General features: G+C 44.7%; 1 protein-coding gene and 1 non-coding gene across 2 annotated transcripts in view; both read right to left on the reverse strand.

The window, feature by feature from the left end:
* LOC138354484 (oxysterol-binding protein 1-like) overlaps window positions 1–21,703 on the reverse strand; it is a 164,508-nt gene that overhangs the window by 62,751 nt on the left and 80,054 nt on the right. The gene's annotated exons all lie outside the window — the stretch shown is intronic.
* TRNAE-UUC (transfer RNA glutamic acid (anticodon UUC)) lies at window positions 4,079–4,150 on the reverse strand. The gene has a single exon. It is a non-coding gene; the product is annotated as a tRNA-Glu (tRNA).

Genomic DNA, 21,703 nt, shown 5'->3' on the forward strand with positions numbered 1-21,703 from the left:
TAAATGTAGACCTTGCAAACATTCAGTGGGAGACGGTCTTAAGCGACAAAACTCCCACACAGGGAATAGCTCAATTGACAGCTGAAGCTTACAAGGTCTGCTTGAAGCACGTGCCTGTGAGGAGGGGCAGAAAGAGGACCACTCTAGTAAGAGAACGCAGACGACTGTACAGGAGAAGGAAAAAATCACGGAAATACTTAGACACGACTATCACAAGAAAGGAAAATAAATCTAAACAGGGAGATCGAAGAAATAGAGCAGACGCTTAAGCGATCATACGAGTCTGAGGAAATGGAATTGGAACATAACGCTATACAAGAGATCAAAAACTTTCAAAAATATTTTTCACACGTGCAAAATTAAAAGCCTACAACAGTATTGGACCTTTACTTACAACTGATGATTCGTACACAGAGGACTACAAAGAAATTAGTAAAATTCTAAAAGACCAGTATGAGGCTATGTTTAGCACACCAATATACAACATGAAAGTTCAGGATCCAGACAGTTTCTTTATGAATGACATCCAAGCTCTAGATAATATAATGGATATTAACATGAATTCGGAAGACTTTGAAAGAGAAATTGATAATATGCCTATGCACTCAGCTCCTGGGCTTGACTCGTGGAATTCAATATTCATAAAGAAATGTAAATTACCAGTAGCGCGAAAGCTCAGCGTAATATGGAGAAAGAGCCTGGATACAGGGAAGATACCAGCAGCACATAAATCTGCAGATATAGCTCATCTGCACAAGGGGGGGAGTAAAGCTTTGGCAAAAAGTTACAGACCAGTTGCACTAACATCACACATTATAAAAGTTTTGGAAAGTGATTAGGAATCAAATTTCTAGTTTATGGAAAATAATGAACTTCACAACGCAGGACAACTTGGATTTAGAGCAGGAAGCTCCTGTGTCACAGTTACTCAACCACTATCACAAATACATAAGCCTTAAAGGAAAAGCAAAATGCAGATGTTATGTACAAAAATTTTGCAAAGGCATTCGACAAATGTGACCAGGGAAAGATAGCCTATAAAAGGAGGTCAATAGGAATAACAGGTAAAGCGGGGGCGTTACATTTCAACTTTCTGTCAAACAGAATGCAGAGTGATGGTCAATCAAGTAAGATCAAGCCCAAGTGCAGAGAAAAGCTCTGTACTCCAAGGCACAGGATTCCTAATCACTCTTTCCAAAACAATGACAGCCCCTTTCAAAGCTGGAGAAATGACTGACCTGGAAAGCGTTCAGAGATCCTTTACTGCTAGAATCCACTCAGTAAAACATCTAACCTATTGGGACAGACTAAAATGCCTAAATATGTATTCTCGAGCGCAGACGGGAGATACACACAATGATTTACACGTGGAAAATATCAGATGGCCTGGTCCCAAACCTGCATACAGAAATAACACCACCACATAATACCAGAAGGCATGGCAGGATGTGCAGAATACCCCCGGTGAAAAGCAGAGGTGCAATAGGTACCCTGAGTGTTAACATCAGAGGCCCGACACTGTTCAACACGCTTCCACTACACATAGGGGAATAACTGGCCAACCCTTCGCAATGTTCAAGAGAACTTTTATAAACACTTTCAAAGGATACCTGATAAACCAGGCTGTGACTCGTACGTCAGGCTGCGAGCAGCCGCGTCTAACAGCCTGGTTGACCAGTCCATCAACGAGGAGGCACGGTCGAGGACCGGGCCGCGGGGACGCTCAGCCCCGAAATCATTGTAAGGTAACCACAAGGTAGGGCACAGTCCTTAAACCACTGCTATTTCTCATTCTTATGTAGGATATAGACAAAAGTCACAGCTTCGTGTCATCCTTTGCAGATACAAAAATCAGCATGAAAAGTGTCACTGTAGAAGAGACAGAAGAACTACAGGCAGATAGTAATACAGTATTCGATTGGGCAACTGAAAATAACATGATGGTTAACGGTGACAAGTTCCAGGTACTGAGGTATGGTGTAAACGAGGAACTTGAACGAAACACAGGGGTGCAGAACACAATCACACCTACTCAACAAAGGAAAGCAACATGTAAAAGATCTGGGAATTATGATGCCTGACGACCTGACATTTAATAAACATAACCCAGCAAATATAGCGGCAGCCAGAAAAATGATAGGATGGATTATGAGAACGTTCAAATCCAGACCTCACAGCAATGCTAACAATATTTAAATCACTGGTGCTGACCCGTCATGAGTATTGTTCAGTACTCTCTTCCCCTTCCAAAGCATTAGAGATCTTGAATTAGACGGAATATAGAGACTATATACGGCACGCATGGAAACTATAAAAATCTGAATTATTGGGACCGTCTCAAAGCTCTCAAAATGTACTTTCTGGAAAGGAGACAAGAAAGGTATCAAATAATATATATATATATCTTGAGATGATTTCAGGGCTTAGCGTCCCCGCGGCCCGGTCCTCGACCAGGCCTCCTTTTAGTTACACACCCCCAGGAAGCAGCCCGTGGCAGCTGTCTAACTCCCAGGCGGGCGTGCAAGGGGTCGCGGGCGTGCAAGGGGTGGCAGGTGGGTGGGCAAGGGGTGGCGGGTGGGTGGGCAAGGGGTGGCGGGCGGGTGGGCAAGGGGTGGCGGGCGGGCGGGCAAGGGGTGGCAGGTGGGCGGGCAAGGGGTGGCAGGTGGGCGGGCAAGGGGTGGCGGGCGGGCGGGCAAGGGGTGGCGGGCGGGCGGGCAAGGGGTGGCGGGCGGGCGGGCAAGGGGTGGCAGGTGGGCGGGCGGGCGGGCAAGGGGTGGCAGGTGGGCGGGCAAGGGGTGGCGGGCAGGTGGGCGGGCAAGGGGGTGGCTGAGGCAGGAGGCCAACAAGTGGCGTGAGAGAGAGAGCTCCACAGTTGCCAGCCGCCTCCCGCCTCCCAACACACCAATACCACCATAATCGATGCTCCTCCACACCTAAGCATGCACCAGTGCCTTGTACGGTGACGGCATCTTATCCACACAACACCACTACCCATATAACCAACACTCACGAAAGGACAATAATGTGTGTGACAAACTCCACAGCAGTACTGATTACTTTAGAAATATCGTTATTTCACTTGAGCTACAACCACATCGGAAAATACTGTAAATAATAATTGAATCTTGTACAATATATATGGTCGTTAGAATGTAGGTAAAATATGAACGTTAACTAAAGGGACTTGTGGGTATTAGTAGGGTACGATATGATGCGGCACTTGAATGGCCGCATTTGACAAGTTATGTAGAGTTATTAGCTAACATTGTTGTCGGGAGGAAGGCCACCTTTGCTCTTCAAGGTCACCACAAAACACCAAACTCTCGACATACTTTTCCAAAGAAAGAATGAAGGTGTACAATAGATAACGATGGTTCAAGATAAAAGTATCGCTGGAGAAGACCTGCCAAAATAATACCAAGAGACGCCATGAACAAGCGCAGGCGTCGCTCCGTACACATGTTGGGCCAAGTGGACATTATACGGGTCAGTCATACAGCATCCGAGTTCCAAGTTCTGTGGCCCGCCCTCGACACTACCTCCCTCCCCCCCCCTCCCCCACACGTGGTCACCCACCGTCAGGAAGATGACCCGCCCTTCCGGCACCAACAACATGTTCATCGCATTCCCGCAGGTGATGCCCGGTACCATAACAGATGTTCTTCTCCCCCCCCCCCTCCACCATGAACACCTGTACCTTAACAGATGTTCACCTCCCCCCCCCCTAAGGTGAACACCGATACCATCGTCATGTTCACATTCTACATCTACCTGATGCCGACCCTCCCCAATATTGTCAGCGTATGTAACATAGCTAATATCTTGAGGTTATCTTGAGATGATTTCGGGGCTTTTTTTTTTAGTGTCCCCGCGGCCCGGTCCTCGACCAGGCCTCCACCCCCAGGAAGCAGCCCGTGAAGGCTGACTAACACCCAAGTACCTATTTTACTGCTAGGTAACAGGGGCATAGGATGAAAGAAACTCTGCCCATTGTTTCTCGCCGGCGCCTGGGATCGAACCCAGGACCATAGGATCACCAGTCCAGCGTGCTGTCCGCTCGACCGACCGGCTCCCCTTCTTCCCATGCCGGGAATCGAACCCGAGCCTCCTGGGTGAAAGCCAGGTATCCTAGCCACTAGACCACATGGGACTAAGTTTGCCCAAATGAATTCAATCATCCCAACAATACTTCTTATGATTCGCGATTTCAAATTTAATTTATCTAAATTTTGCTGTGAAGAGGGAGTGTATTAGGCAGCGTCACTCATCCTGTGAGTGAGCACACCGCCACAGTAACATGTACACTCATGCTGTGAGTGAGCACACCGCCACAGTAACATGTACACTCATGCTGTGAGTGAGCACACCGCCACAGTAACATGTACACTCATCCTGTGAGTGAGCACACCGCCACAGTAACATGTACACTCATGCTGTGAGTGAGCACACCGCCACAGTAACATGTACACTCATGCTGTGAGTGAGCACACCGCCACAGTAACATGTACACTCATGCTGTGAGTGAGCACACCGCCACAGTAACATGTACACTCATGCTGTGAGTGAGCACACCGCCACAGTAACATGTACACTCATGCTGTGAGTGAGCACACCGCCACAGTAACATGTACACTCATGCTGTGAGTGAGCACACCGCCACAGTAACATGTACAACACTTCTCAAAAGGAAGAACATGAGCTGGAGTGTTCATCACACCTGTTGTACCCAGACGCAGCTGACAAGAGCACATCAACCACAACATTAACATTTACCATCCCTCAAACTAACGTTATTTTGCAGGTGCAAAGTAGTGAATACTTTAGGAACTATATTTGACAGTTTTTCTTAACTCAAACAATGAAGGATTCATTATACTACAGATATTTCAAATACCTTAAGATAATCTCGAGTGGTGGTGGTCAAGGTTACGTCCATCTCGTACCCAAGATGCTGCATCTCCACTGTCGTTTCCATCCCAAATCTCCATGGTCACTTGTACCCAAGACGAACATGGTCACTTGTACCCAAGACGAACATGGTCACTTGCACCCAAGACGAACATGGTCACTTGTACCCAAGACGAACATGGTCACTTGTACCCAAGACGAACATGGTCACTTGCACCCAAGACGAACATGGTCACTTGCACCCAAGACGAACATGGTCACTTGTACCCAAGACGAACATGGTCACTTGTACCCAAGACGAACATGGTCACTTGCACCCAAGACGAACATGGTCACTTGCACCCAAGACGAACATGGTCACTTGCACCCAAGACGAACATGGTCACTTGCACCCAAGACGAACATGGTCACTTGCACCCAAGACGAACATGGTCACTTGCACCCAAGACGAACATGGTCACTTGCACCCAAGACGAACATGGTCACTTGCACCCAAGACGAACATGGTCACTTGCACCCAAGACGAACATGGTCACTTGCACCCAAGACGAACATGGTCACTTGCACCCAAGACGAACATGGTCACTTGCACCCAAGACGAACATGGTCACTTGCACCCAAGACGAACATGGTCACTTGCACCCAAGACGAACATGGTCACTTGCACCCAAGACGAACATGGTCACTTGCACCCAAGACGAACATGGTCACTTGCACCCAAGACGAACATGGTCACTTGCACCCAAGACGAACATGGTCACTTGCACCCAAGACGAACATGGTCACTTGCACCCAAGACGAACATGGTCACTTGCACCCAAGACGAACATGGTCACTTGCACCCAAGACGAACATGGTCACTTGCACCCAAGACGAACATGGTCACTTGCACCCAAGACGAACATGGTCACTTGTACCCAAGACGAACATGGTCACTTGTACCCAAGACGAACATGGTCACTTGCACCCAAGACGAACATGGTCACTTGCACCCAAGACGAACATGGTCACTTGCACCCAAGACGAACATGGTCACTTGCACCCAAGACGAACATGGTCACTTGCACCCAAGACGAACATGGTCACTTGCACCCAAGACGAACATGGTCACTTGCACCCAAGACGAACATGGTCACTTGCACCCAAGACGAACATGGTCACTTGCACCCAAGACGAACATGGTCACTTGCACCCAAGACGAACATGGTCACTTGCACCCAAGACGAACATGGTCACTTGCACCCAAGACGAACATGGTCACTTGCACCCAAGACGAACATGGTCACTTGCACCCAAGACGAACATGGTCACTTGCACCCAAGACGAACATGGTCACTTGCACCCAAGACGAACATGGTCACTTGCACCCAAGACGAACATGGTCACTTGCACCCAAGACGAACATGGTCACTTGCACCCAAGACGAACATGGTCACTTGTACCCAAGACGAACATGGTCACTTGTACCCAAGACGAACATGGTCACTTGTACCCAAGACGAACATGGTCACTTGTACCCAAGACGAACATGGTCACTTGTACCCAAGACGAACATGGTCACTTGTACCCAAGACGAACATGGTCACTTGTACCCAAGACGAACATGGTCACTTGTACCCAAGACGAACATGGTCACTTGTACCCAAGACGAACATGGTCACTTGCACCCAACACGAACATGGTCACTTGCACCCAAGACGAACATGGTCACTTGCACCCAAGACGAACATGGTCACTTGCACCCAAGACGAACTCTTATTAAGAGACTTTCTAACGACTTGATAATAGTCCAGGCCGGACCAAAAGGTCGTCGTTTCTTCACTTTGAAGTGTGGTTTGGTCATTAAGAAATCTTTTCCCTCGACCAACTTTTTGTGTGCATAGTAACAAAATTTCGGGCTTCAATTGCACACTACCAGCGTACAAATTCAATAATCTGTCCTGCTATTCTACTTTCTTCAGTTACGTTGTAAAGGTGATGTTGCCTGATAATCTCATTTTTTTTCATTAGAAGTCTTGAGGATGACGTATTTAATATGGTCGCCGTCAGAGCCCTCCGCAGCCAGCACATCTGCTTGTTCATTTCCTCAAGATTCCATCATGAAAAAGAATCCACAGAAACTAGCACCCTTTCCTGATTAGCTAGTACTTTTACAACTCAAATACAGCAACAATTCCTGCTTTATTTTAAAACTTGCAGTGCGGCTTCTGAGTCGACACAGGTAACTGCATTTCTCGTGCTTCTTTGTTATTATTATTGTTGTTTTAGATTCGGCAACTGAACAAAAGTTGCAAGTAGCACGGGCTATGGCTAGCCCGTAGTGGATTTGTCGTGCTTCTCTCTAGGAATCTAAATGCCGCAACAACGTCAGTTAGTTCGCTTACGCTGATGAGAATTGTAAATCATTTGTTTCAATAAAAACAGTAACATAGTTTTATAATAATAACTATGAAAATATTATTGTATTACCCACAACTCGGGTCATTCAATAATGGAGGACAGCAGAAACACACACACACTTATGGAGAAGATTGTGCTAAAAAAAGCTAGTAGAACATCTGGAGCGAAAGAACTTCGTAACACAACATCAGCACGGGTTCAGGGAGGCAAATCATACCTCACAGGATTAACTGAATTCTATTACCAGGAAACAAAAATCAAGCAAGAAATATAGGACTAGGCAGACTGCATATTTTTGGATTGCCAGAAAGCCTTCAACACAGTGCCACATAAGAGACTAGTGCACAAACTAGAGATGCAGGCACGAGTGAAAGGGAAGGTACTCCACTGGCTAAGGGAGTACCTACGCAACAGAAGACAGTCTCTGTAAGGGGTGAGGTCTCAGAGTGGCGAGGCGTCACCAGTGGAATCCCTCAGGGATCAGTCCTTGGACCTATATTGTTCCTGATATATGTAAATGATCTCCCAGAGGGAATAGACTCGTTTCTCTCAATGTTTGTTGATGATGCAAATATTATGAGGAGGATTAAGACGGAGGAAGATAGGAGGCGGCTACACGATGACCTAGACAAATTGAAGGAATGGTCCAACAAATGGATACTAAAGTTCAACCCAAGTAAATGTACGTCAGGCTGCGAGCAGCCGCGTCCAACAGCCTGGTCATCAGTCCAGCAACCAGGAGGCCTGGTCGACGACCGGGCCGCGGGGACGCTAAGCACCGGAAGCACCTCAAGGTAAGGTATCCTATTTCTAATATATGTAAACGATCTCCCAGAGGGTATAGACTCATTCCTCTCAATATTTGCTGATGATGCAAATATCATGAGAAGAATCAAGACAGATGATGAAAGACAGACTACAGGACGACCTGGACAGGCTGGAAGAGTGGTCTAGAAAATGGCTATTAAAGTTCAACTCAGGAAAGTGCAAAGTAATGAAATTAGGCAAAGGGAGCAGAAGGCTGAACACAAGGTACCATCTGGGAAGTGAAATCCTACAAGATTCAAATAGAGAGAAGGATCTGGGGGTTGGTATCACACCAAACCTGTCCCCAGAGGCCCACATCGAAAGGATATCCTCAGCGGCATATGCTAGACTGGCCAACATAAGAACTTCCTTTCGAAACTTATGTAAGGAATCGTTCATGACCCTGAACACCACTTATGTCAGACCAATCTTGGAATATGCAGCTCCAGCCTGGAGTCCATACCTAGTTAAACACAAGACAACGTTAGAGAAGATTCAGCGATATGCCACCAGACTCGTCCCGGAACCGAGAGGTATGAGCTACGAGGAAAGGCTAAAGGAGCTGAAACTCACGTCCCTAGAAGACAGAAGAGTAAGGGAAGACATGATAACCACCTACAAAATTCTCAGGGGAATTGACAGGGTGGACAAATTCGAACTGTTTAGCACGGGTGGAACACAAACAAGGGGACACAGGTGGAAAATGAGTACCCAAATGAGCCAGACATTAGAGAGAACTTTTTCTTTGTCAGAGTAGTTAACAAATGGAATGCATTAGGAAGTGATGTGGTGGAGGCTGACTCCATACACAGTTTCAAATGTAGATATGATAAGAGCCCAGTAGGCTCATGAATCTGTACACCAGTTGATTGACGGTTGGGAGGCGGGACCAAAGAGCCAAAGCTCAATCCCCGCAAGCACAACTAGGTGAGTGTACACACACACACACACACACACACACACACACACAATAATCTCGGCAACAGGACAGAGCGACCAGGACAGGATGAACAAACATCCGAATTATTCTTGAAGAGAATACCTGCTTGATGGGGTTCTGGGGGCTGGACAGTTGACTTGTGAGAGTTTGGTCCACCAGGCTGTTGCCTAGACCGGGCCGCAGGCCCACATACCCACCACAGCCCGATTGGTCCGGCACGTTTTTTAGAAAACAGTCTAGTTTTCTCTTTAAGATGTCCGCGGTTGTTCCGGCAATATTTCTTAGAGTCGCTGGGCGGACGTTGAACAACCGCGGACCTCTGATGTTTATAGTGTTCTCTGATTGTGCCTATGGCACCTCTTCACCCGCATCATCACTCCATCACCTGATGACTTTGTTAACACCAACTTTCTCGCACGTTTATGACTGGTCATGGCATAAACCTCATCATCTTGGCTCCATGACTACAATAGAACTCAATTATATCGTGAAGCAACACCCGTTGGCAACACACCTCCTGCCATATACGGGGAGGAGGGACGGAAGGACATGAGAGAGAGGAAGGGGCGTGTGCTTTTTTGTGAGTGTGCGAGTGTGTGCGAGTGTGTGCGAGTGTGTGCGAGTGTGTGCGAGTGTGTGCGAGTGTGTGCGAGTGTGTGCGAGTGTGTGCGAGTGTGTGCGAGTGTGTGCGAGTGTGTGCGAGTGTGTGCGAGTGTGTGCGAGTGTGTGCGAGTGTGTGCGAGTGTGTGCGAGTGTGTGCGAGTGTGTGCGCGCGAGCCAGCAATATCACGTACAACTATTCAAATTAAAAAAACAATTATTGGTTTGAAAATAGACATCTTTGGTTAGGCTATAGTGGAGCGCATGCACTGAACAACATGTCTATGGGAACCAAACACCTACAGTTGTTTTGACAATTATTGTATTTCCTACTTCAGCACCACCACCACTAACAACAACAACAACAGTGTCCCCCAGCAGTGACGTATAAAAGTGGTGCCCTTGTGTAGGGTGTCCCGGCACTAGGCCAAGACCTCTCCCTGGCCACCAACACAACGTCAACATGGTGTAACATCCCTGTAAACACTACCAAGCCTCACACCACCGCCACTTTTCACAAACATGCTACTATTGCCCTGCCAATACTAAACCCGTGCTCCCGTTCTCTCCATCTCACACTCCGTAAAAAACGTTACTGTTTTGTCTAACTAGAAACGTATGAACCCAAACAACCCACCTAACTTATCGACACCAATGTATAGAATACGTCAATATTACGGCACTTAGGAATTTTTAATAATGCGTCACATTTTTAGCGGATTGGAAGAGTTCATTAAAAATGCGACCTTTAAAAGGACGGGTTGGCGTGTGGCTTTCTTCCATGCAACACTGGCACAAGCCCCCCACCTTCCAGGATGTCTGAACATTTCTGGAAGCCATATTGACGCCCGCACCGGATCAGCTTTACTGTTGGTTCTGGCTATTAGTTAACTTTCATACTGACCACAGACATGGTCACCCGACACTGCGAGAGGCTTCCCTCGCCCTTCACACCACTGCATTGTGTTACCAGTGAAAACCTCTTATTCCCTGTTAAAATATTGTGTTACCAGGAAAATGTCCTGCACATTAATTACCGGTGCTGATGACCATTGTTCCACCAACAGGGGAGAGCAGCCTCAGTCTCCAATACAATCATGCCACACTGTGTAACCTGAGTATTAAATATTTGTATACTGAAATAATTCCTTCAGTTACATTCCCTAAAACGTGGGAGAGAAGGAAGCCACAATCTACACCTGGAAAATATTACGAAGCTTGGGACCTTTGTTCAAAATCAGCATAACTCAACTAACGAGACCACACGGCATTGAGAGAGATAGTTATTTGAGATGATTTCGGGGCTTTTTAGTGTCCCCGCGGCCCGGTCCTCGACCAGGCCTCCACCCCCAGGAAGCAGCCCGTGACAGCTGACTAATACCCAGGTACCTATTTTACTGCTAGGTAACAGGGGCATAGGGTGAAAAAAACTCTGCCCCTTGTTTCTCCCGGGACTTTCTTCCCTTGTTGGTCCCGGGATCGAACCCGGGACCACAGGATCACAAGTCCAATGTGCTGTCCGCTCGGCCGACCGGCTCCCATGGGTGTGGTGTTGATAGGAAACAGCTGCTGTAGAAAAAGTAAAGGAGCAATAGGCTAGTTATACTAACAGGTATATATTCATAGTCATGAACATTAATGGCATGACTATGAACGTTAAGGACCCAGGGTTTTCTCACACATCTTTGTGTTCAAGAGGGAACTAGACTACCCCCTGCGATAGTTAACCTGTATCATCAACTAGGCTGTGGCCCATGTCGGAGGGTGAGGGGCGACCCGTCAATGACCAGACCACCAGAGACCGGGCCGCGGGGCACTCATCCCCAACAACAACCTCAAGTTGTATAGCGACGCTTCCACTCCATGCAGGTCAGTTTTCAATCCCCGACCGTCCAAGTGGTTAGGCACACCCCCCCACCCGTCCGTCCCATCCTGAATTCTTATCCCTTCTAAGTGCTACATCAATCGTAATGGTTTGGTATTTTCTCCTGATAGTTCCCTTCCCCTTCCGTCCACCTATTGATCTCTCTCCCTCTCCCATCTTTAACGATCCTGTTGTTTTCCTCTTTACTTCCACATCTCTACTTTCCTATTTATCCTACCCTTGTCTTAGGGTAGCCCTACCACCTGCACGCACGCAGGCACGCAGGCACGCACGCACGCAGGCACGCACTTAGAGATATCGTCTTGAATCAGTGACTAATATAATCGCTACCCACGATCATTTTTACAATAACCTAAATAACGTCTAGAATCATTATATACAAGAGCGTAACATATTTATAATGTATGATAACCATCGTTAAGCATTAAAGTCCAGGCGCAAGTGCTTAAAGCTTCACATCAATGCGAGAAGGCATTACAAAATAAGGAAATCGAAGCTGTTGGGAAAAACCAGTATGAAAAAGCATGATGGGGGGTTGGAGGTTGGGGGGGGGGGCCCCACGGAGCACGATTCCAATAAAATATTTAAGAGCGCGACGCTCAACCTTCACACTAGAAATATGAGCATATTATTGACGCACTCACACCCCTGAAACTGTGCAGCCCAAAGGGATCCCCGCACACTGAACATTAACACCACACGCAATTATGAGCATTACAAACATTGAGGACACACATAGTGGAGAACAAATTTACCTGGATGAACTAACAGTCCAACAAGTGGCTACTAGAGTTCATCTCAAGTGCAAAGTAATGATGATGCGTGCTGGCAACAGGAGGCCGGACCTCTTTCTTTCCCTGAGATTTCTTCCCTCAGCCAAATGGCTGAGGGAAGAAATCAGACAGAAAAATCTGGGATTGATAATAAACGAGCCTCTCTCTCTCTCGAGGCCTACCTCAGCTGGATACCATCAACTGTATATGTTATCAGCTCTTCATCACTTTGGTTGCTTGCCATACAAGGACATACAGTCCGATAGCCAGCACTGCCAACTTCATCCATTACGAGAATGGATGAAGGTTACAGTACCTCATGCTGGCACAACAACTTCCCCAGTTTCTCCTGCCCATGTGAAGCACAACTCGCCAATAGTAGCAGATTTTCCTTTTTTGTCCCTGGTTCAATGTGTCCTCGCCCGCCGCCACACGCTGCTACTGCACACCTCTACATATAATTATTGTTCTCTTTGCAACACTTCCAGTCTCTGATGACCGGATTTAACTGTCGCATGTCTGGCTGAAGAATTTATCTTCCGCAAATTATTCCATTTTCTGTTTGATGAATGGCGCGCCAATTTAATTAAAACTGCAATAATGGCTTTGACATCAGCAATAACAACATCATTATCAGGCTCTTTCTTGCTGACATCACGGGAAATAATATTCATAATGCCTGTCTAACTGCAACCAACCAAGCGTGCACAATTTTTCAAATTGTACAAAAGTACTACTTAATTGTTCCAGTGTACAAAAATACCCATCATTGAGTGTCACAGTTCTATATGAATCAGTCTATATTGAAAAGTAAGTGAAGTTCCGTATCTAGACTTTACTGATCACTTTAAGTTGACAAAGTTGAGAATGTATCACTTTTAAAACTAGTCTAACACTCTCCACTCACCTTGCCAGCAGGAGCGGGCTCATCTTAGCCGAGGAACAAACACCCTATAACAAAACAACGCAGCAGAGAATGTCACAATAACGTGCCTGGACACCAACAGCGCCCCCCCCCCCCCCCCCCACACACACAATGCTTGTGTTCATTGCCTAGACACGTGCAAGAGCGTTCCTGTTAAAACCCTTAAACTCTGATAAAACCGGATTACAACGGTACTGGTTTGAAGGTCACTAGAGTAGGTTTCCAAGCATATCCATATATTTATATGCAAAATTTAAGCGAATTATGCACAACAGTCACTAAGATTACCATTACAAGGCTCCTCTGTAAATAATTGAAGGGTTAACATTAATCCGCCCGATGGTTCAATTGCTTGTTCAAATTCAATCCACCGTTCCTTCAGTCCTTCACACACTGTCCAAATATACGTTCAAAATGCAATATAGCCACAGTGCCTAAACAACGTTTTCTGTGTAACTGGCTTACATTTCACCAAAGTTGTGGTAAAGCAACCGTCTTATGTTAATCAAAGTTGCCCAGTCCAGCCAAGCACGGAATTTTGATGAACATCTTTATTGAAAAAATAATAAGCAATTTTGCCAAATCGAAATAATTTAATTAGGTCTTATTATAGTGAGAATGCTACTTATATTCACTGTCACACAGGACAGATCATACACTAGACAAAGTTCAAATTGTGGATTCAAGCATATAGTTGATGAGGTTACAATCTATTTCAGCAGATATTATACATATTTTAATCTACGAATTTGTAAATGCAACTTCCTATTATTCATTGCCACTCAGGACAGAGATGGATTCATAAGACATGTAGATAAAAACTTTTTCCCTCTTTTCTCCTGTTTTCATCGTTATTCCTTCATTAATATGGACAAAGTTAGTATATATGGTTAGGATATCTTACGATATACGAGATTCAATTAAATGATTACATAGTTGACTGTACAATAGGCCAGGTGTAAAATATTCTACAGTTTCACATTTAATAATGTAATGTTTAATGGAATGTTTTAACGGATTTGTCAATGTTTACAAGCTGATTATTGTGGTAGTGGCTCAGCTTCACTAACCTGCCAGATGTGCCTGTGGATAAAGCGAATTCGCTGAAGCAGTACTGACGGTTAAAGTGTACAGCTCGTGCTTCGCAACGGTTTAAAACCCGAACATTTTTTTCCCCAATTACAAAGCCAGTTTCATTCCCAATAGCATCACAACAGTTCTACACTTTTATCATTTAATGTTCAAGATATTAATTTACATATTAATTTCCGATATAAATTTCACCACAAGAGGTAACATTTGTTTTCTGTTAGAAAGAATTTGTACACAGAAAAACTTACTTTCGGCACAGAATATTATATTCATTACTAAAAGCGTCTGTTTTGTGCACACAAACGGGTATCATAATTCATTTAAATTGAATAATTTGCATAAAGTAATACGTTCCTAGAGAAAACAAGTTTTTATATCGCAGCTGGGGAGAGGATGCGTGTCATCCGTGGTTAAGGGTGGGACAGGTGCTGCCAATAACACGCACACGACAATGTATCAATAAACGAAAACAAACATCAGAATGTAAGCGACCAATATACGCCTTGGGAAGAGCGCACAGGTGCGTTAGTGAATGTAAGCCACGAGTGTCAGTAGTGGCCACATGGTACTGCAGGGAGGGGGGGGGGGGGCAGAGGTAAGTCATCATGACATTGCAGAATACGATAACCTTTACTTGCTGAGGAAACATTACAAACAAAAAATATATTACATTTTTTTTAACTTTCAGGATATAACCTACCTAGGTTTTCCATGCATTAAAAATACTATTATATATATATATATATATATATATATATATATATATATATATATATATATATATATATATATATATATATATATATATATATATATATATATATATATATATATATATATTTTGAACAAAACATGTGTGGAAGCATGTGTGTGTGTATATATGAGTGCTACACGGTATTCATCTATAGACATCCATATATGGTGAAACATGTGATGAACCTCTCACACACACACAGCTCCCTGACAAGAGGGAGCCAGCTTAGCTTAGCTGCCAACACCCACACATCGTGTCAGCAAGGCGGACAGCCCGCCTGCTTTCATACCTCTCACTGTATTTCCCACTTCTAAACTTTTCTTCACCTATACCTCTCCTTCCTCTTTACCTCCCCTAACCCCCCCCCCCAAAAAAAAAAAGTGAATCACTGCCAACATGAGCACATGGATAGAGGCTATGTGGCGCCCCACAACAAAGAAGCTATTGACTAATGCAACTGCAACTTAAGTATTATTACATGTCAAACATAATTAGTTGTGTTGATACAGGCTCTTACTCCTATTGCACGAGAACACTTGGAGACGGGGACACGCCTCAGTGCCTGACAAGCGGCTTTCATGTTTACTTGACCCCGGGTTGCAGTGATGGAGATTTTTCTTCTACTTCGGCAGACCAGTTTGAGGTCAAGCTCCCCCGAGTGCCTTGCTAATAGTCAAAAGCAAGTGACTTCGCCGTGGATGTGTTGATAAGTTTCCCTACTGAGGTGCGTAGTTAAGGACAAGTCTCTCGCTTCCAAGATGAGTCACAACTCATCACGCCTGCACCGGCGTTCAAGGTTATCATGCCGTGGTGGTCATACCACGGCATGATAACCTCACTTCCCGGTGTTGTTAGTCCAGAGTCATGAACCTGTTCTGCAATATTACCGCCTTCAGCCTTTCTCTTGTTTGTCTTCAATGTAAACACTAATTTAAATGTGGTTTAATGGTCAACATTAAACTTTCCTCTTTCCAGGATTATATTTTTGCTAGTATCTTTTGGCTGGGTGATTTATACTCTGTTCTACCCTCCCATGCCCCACCCAGTGGGCATAATATCCAAGAATAACGCTAATTCAACGTTATATTAAAGTTACTCTTGAATATTTAGGCCACATAGACGCCATGTGACATGTTGATCATTAGTGGCCTAGACAACACCAGCCTGGTGAGCGTGGCATGCTGGTCGTCAGGGCTCTGGTGTGGTGGCTCATCATCCCAGTGCTCGCAGTCACCAACCATAACCACAAAACAAACAATAACTAACGAACGGGTCTAAATTACTGGCCTAAAATTATTTGGAAGCGACCGGGGTTCGTACCCATAGTAATTACGGCACCCAACTGGTCTCTGTCGCCCGAAGCTTCACACACTAAACCAAATCACATAATTTTTAAGCTAGACATTTTTCATTCGTTTTTGCCTAATAAAATTCACTGCAAGTTAACTATTAATTCATTAACAAAAAACTATTGCATTTCTAAGCTGCACGGTAATAAACTCAAGAAAGGGGAGGGGGGGGAGGTTGAAATAGACCAAGCTATTTTATCCCCTCGAGATGTATTTTTTCTCCTCTCAAGTCTCAATAAACATACTTGAACTTCAACTCAAGAACTGCTGCTGTTGACGGCTGAATGACCCGAACGAACGAACACGAGAGAAAAAAGTACTTAAGTGAATGAAGGCGTGAGAGTGAACGAGTGTGTGTGAGTGAACGAGTGTGTGAGAGTGAACGCGAGAAATCAGAGAAATCACACTAACGTTAGTGTGATTTCTGTGTGTAATGATATACGGGCGAAGAGGGAGAACGGCCTATTGATATAGCTCGGGTGCAGGGGGGAGTTGTGTAAAAGCCTGGTTTGTGCTTCGGAGAGGCTGCGGGATCGATCCAGTAAGTTCAGTAGAACTTCGGTTTCAACTCTTAACCCTGTCGTAGCTCAGTCGATTAAGGCAGTGTCTGGGATGCTCCCGGACGCAGGTTCGAATCCTCGTCACGGCCCTTGTGGATTTGTTCTCAAGGATTGGTCTTCGGTTTCCTCCTCATGCCTCCTCATTTAGTGCCTCTTCACATTTAGTGCAGGGACCTCTCCTTGTTCTATTGTGAAGACCTCCTGGAATCTCTTGTTGAGTTCTTCACACACCTCTGTCATTCTCTGTATACCTGTCCTCGCCTGTTCTAAGTTTCATTACCTGTTCTTTCACTGTTGTTTTCCTCCTGATGTGACTGTGGAGTAGCTTTGGTTCATTTTCATTTTTTTCTCTGCTTCTCTTCTCACCCTAACATATTCATTCCTGGTTCTCTGGTATCTCTCTCTGCTTTCTGGTGGTCCGTTATTTCGTAAGTTCCTCCACGCCTGTTTGTTTAGCTCCTTTGCATCCATACATGTCCTATTAAACCACGTATTCTTCTTTTGCTTCTCGGATTTTTCCTTTTAGGCCGGGATAAACCTGTTTACTGCCTCCTGACACTTTTGGGTGACACAGTCAACCATGTCTTGTACGGACTTAGATCTGAGTTCTGTGTCCCACGGTATATTCCTTAGGAAACTTCTCATCTCCTCATAAATTCCCCTTTTCGGTACACGAGCCTTTTGTTTCCTAGTTCTGTTTTGGGGGGAGATAAATCCTAGCTCTACCAGGTACTCAAAGATCAAATCAAGCATGACTGGTTCATCTTTCCCTCTCATACGTGTCGGTCCCTTGATGTGTTGAGTGTGTGTGAGTGAGGGAGGGGGGGGGGGGGCAACAATGCATGTTTACATGTCAAAATTCAGCTTTACCTAACTTGTTTAGCTTCCAGGGTTCAATGACCTCGTGGCCCGGTCTCCAACCAGGCCTCCCGGTTGGTCGTCTGGTCAACCAGGCTGTTGGATGCGGCTGGTAACAGCCTGACGTATGAATCACAGCCTGGTTGATCAGGTATTCTTTGGGGGGGGGTGTTTGTCGAGTTCTCTCTTAAACACTGTCAGAGGCCGGCCAGTTATGCTCCTTACGTGAAGTGGGGGGGGAGGGGGTGTGAGTTAAAACGCTTGAGCGCTTGATGCTGATAGAGTTCTATCTCAGGGTACCTATTGCACCTCTGCTTTTCAACAAGGGTATTTTGCACATCCTGCCATGCCTACTGGTCTCTTGATGTTATTTATGTGCTCAAATTTGGAACCAGTCCCTCTAATATATTCCACGTGTAGATCCTATTTCTCTATGTATAACTATATATATCTATATTTATCTCTCTTAATCGGTCCCAATAATTAAGATGACTTATAGAGAGGATTCTAGCGGCAAAGGATTCTAGTGTGCACGCTCTTTGCACACTGTGCAGTGGCTGTCGAGGTCAGCAATTTATCCGACTCTGAATGGTGCTGTCATTGTGCAGCAGTATTCCACTCTAGAGAGCACTAGCGTCCTGACGATTATCATCATCGGTATAGCATCTTTAGTGTGAAAGGTTCTTGTTATCCAACCTGTCATTTTTCTTGCAGTTGTGACGGCTACTTTATTGTGTTCTTTAAATGTAAGGTCTTCCGACATGAGTACACCCAGATCTTTTACATTGCCTTTTCGTTCTATGTTATAATTTGACTGAGTTTTGTACGTGGTTTCCGTTCTTATATTTTCCTTTTTTCCGTAGCGCATGAGCTGGAGCTTATCCTCGTGAAACACCATATTATATTCTTTAGCCCAGTGAGAGACCTGAGTTACATCTGACTGGAAGTTTGCCGTGTCCTCTATGTTGTCTACTCTCAAAAAATCCAAGTGTCATCTGCAACGAGTGATACGGTACTATAGTTTGTGTCCTGGTCTATGTCCGATATGAGGATGAGAAAAAGTACTGGAGCAAGCACAGTACCCTGGGGGACTGAACTCTTTACGGTTGATGGTCCGGATTTTATTTTGTTGACTATTACACATTGGGCTCTATTAGTCAGGAAATTGTAGATCCATCTGCTTATTTTTCCGGTAATTCCTTTTGAAAGCATTTTATGTGCAATAACACCATGGTCACATTTGTCAAAGGCTTTTGCGAATTCTGTGTAAATTACATCAGGGTTTTGCTTGTCTTCCATGGCATCTAAGACCATGTCATAGTGGTCCAGCAACTGTGACAGGTAAGAGCGTCCTGTTCTGAAACCATGTTGTCCGGGGTTATGGAGAAGCTGTGATTCCATGTATTTTGTGATATTATTTCTTAGCACTCTCAAAGATTTTCATGATGTGTCTCTTCTATGGTGTGAATTTTCAGTTGCATATATGCCTGGGGACCATTCAGGCTTGTTCGCATTTGTGTTCCTCACGTGTGCCCCAAAGAATGAGGTGATTTGATAAAATACCATGCCCAAGATTACCATCAGAGTGCCGGCGGCATGATGGGGAATTAGCCTCGGCTACCATCATCTTTGTACGGTCGTGATGGTCGAGTGGTTAAGGGGGTCCTGTACACCAGTTGCAGAGTGCTGCTGGCAGTATGGCTTCGTATCACTTCTGGGGTGAGAGTTTTCAGTTGCATATATGCCTGGGGACCATTCAGGCTTGTTCGCATGAGGTTAGTGCTATCGGTCTGTTATTTTTTGCCTCTGCCTTATTTCCTCCTTTATTGAGTCGTGCATAATTTTGTTTAGTTGAATGGTTCATACCTGACGACAAATATTTGGGGAAATATTGCCAAAAGGGGGATGTCTGTTGTTTTAGGTAATTAGAATGAAAATAATGGAGGACCTGGAGTGGTTAAGTTGAGTAACGAAGCGTCATCGTAGACTTCGAGTGTAAAAGGCTTGCCTAACAAACTTCATTAGAGATCTGTGACAAGGTCGCCAAAATAGTAGAGGAAAAAGAAGGCTGGACAGACTGTATATTCCGAGATAGTCTATCTAGTACTATTCCTCATGAAAAATTGGTGTATAATATGGAGAAAAACTGAGCTTACTGGAAAAAACATGTAACATAGTAAAGTAGTACTTGAGTGGCAGGAACCAAAAGGTCAGTAAGAGATAGGTCTATCTGGAGGAAGGTCACAAGTGGGGTCAACCAAGGCTCGGTCCTAGGATCATTACTGTTCCAAACTTGTGGATGGCCCACCCGAGGCACTAAGTTAGTAAAATATAACTGTTTCCAGACGATGCAAAACTAACAAATTACCTAAAAACCGAGGAGTGTGTATAATTACATGAAGACCTTGACAACTACAAAAGTGAGCAGATAAAAGGTGTCACACAACGATGGTTCTCTTTAAAGCACCAGTTCTCCCTCGAGCGGCATACTTCCCAACCTTGGCATCAACTTTAAGACAGGCGCGACAGCAGAGCTTGATATATACACAACCTTTGCTGCGCGCATAAACTCGACCAACACTTAAAACTACGGAGACGAGATACATCATAATATGCACATGGAAAATAATGGAAAGTCGCAAACCAATTCCAAACCTGCATAACTATGGAATTTGGAATCCCAAACCTGCATAACGACATTTCAACATATATGAGTGAGAGCCTGATGTTGTTCAAGTCATAGAGGAGAGTTGCCCGTGTGGGCCAGCCATGACCCAGACCTACAAGCGAGGACCCGCCACACCTCATGACTGGTGCCCAACTAACCTTCACCAAGTGACCTATAATAATATATGTCGAGGCTAAACAACAACAACTCCACTTGTTCAACTCTCTACGAGAAAACTTAAATTTCTAAGCAAAAAAATATTACTTATGAATACAAATTTGTTATACAAAACATGACCCATCTTAAACATTTGATGTTCGTTTTTAATACAAATCAATACATTTCCAAAAATGGAACAATCCTGTTCTTTTAGAAGAAGACTTCGGCCTTTTGTCTAAATTTGCACGGCTTTTCCTCTAGGAATTTCCCACTACCCGAGTAGTCTTAGCCGTGGTGGTTGTGACGTCTTGCTACCTGCAGGAAGCCACAACCGTCAACAGGTTTAGAACAGGACTCTCCTGACTCTCACAGTGTGGGACTCAACACCAGCAACAAACATTCAATATTCAAGGATTCACGAAAACTTTCAATGTTTTTTTACATTAAAAATTGTAACTAAACGATCACAAAAGCCAATAAAGTAAATACTGTCGCCTACACCGTGAAAGGCCTAGTCACCCAGGATAGGCCTACTAACATTACTCAAATACTAAACTAACATTGTTAGTTTAGTGTTCTTGCTCACTCTCGTACCGACACACGCCGACGAGCAGATTACGGCGCTCTCTCATCCTTTGCTGACGACGACGACGACGACGATGACGACGACGACGACAGAGAGAAGCAGCAACTACAGATAATAAAATAAACTTTCAAACTAATGTAAAGAATGTTATCAACTATTCACAACCTACGTTACACCGGCTCTGTAGTATGCAAGCACCAGCATAAACCTGACATTGACTAAATTGTGTAACGTGCCACAAGCCTGCCACTATAATGAACAGGCTAAGCTATTACGACATATGAGAACTGCACTTAACACCGTTAAGTATAAGAATCACAGGAGACATGTTCACAACACACAAGATTCCGAGGGGGAATATAGATGAAATGGGATATAGGGCAACAATCCAAATAAGGATATCTAAACCGAAAAAGCAAAGGTAGAAATTGAAAATATA

This window comes from Procambarus clarkii, chromosome 63 (assembly GCF_040958095.1).
Source record: "Procambarus clarkii isolate CNS0578487 chromosome 63, FALCON_Pclarkii_2.0, whole genome shotgun sequence".
Lineage (NCBI taxonomy): Eukaryota > Metazoa > Arthropoda > Malacostraca > Decapoda > Cambaridae > Procambarus > Procambarus clarkii.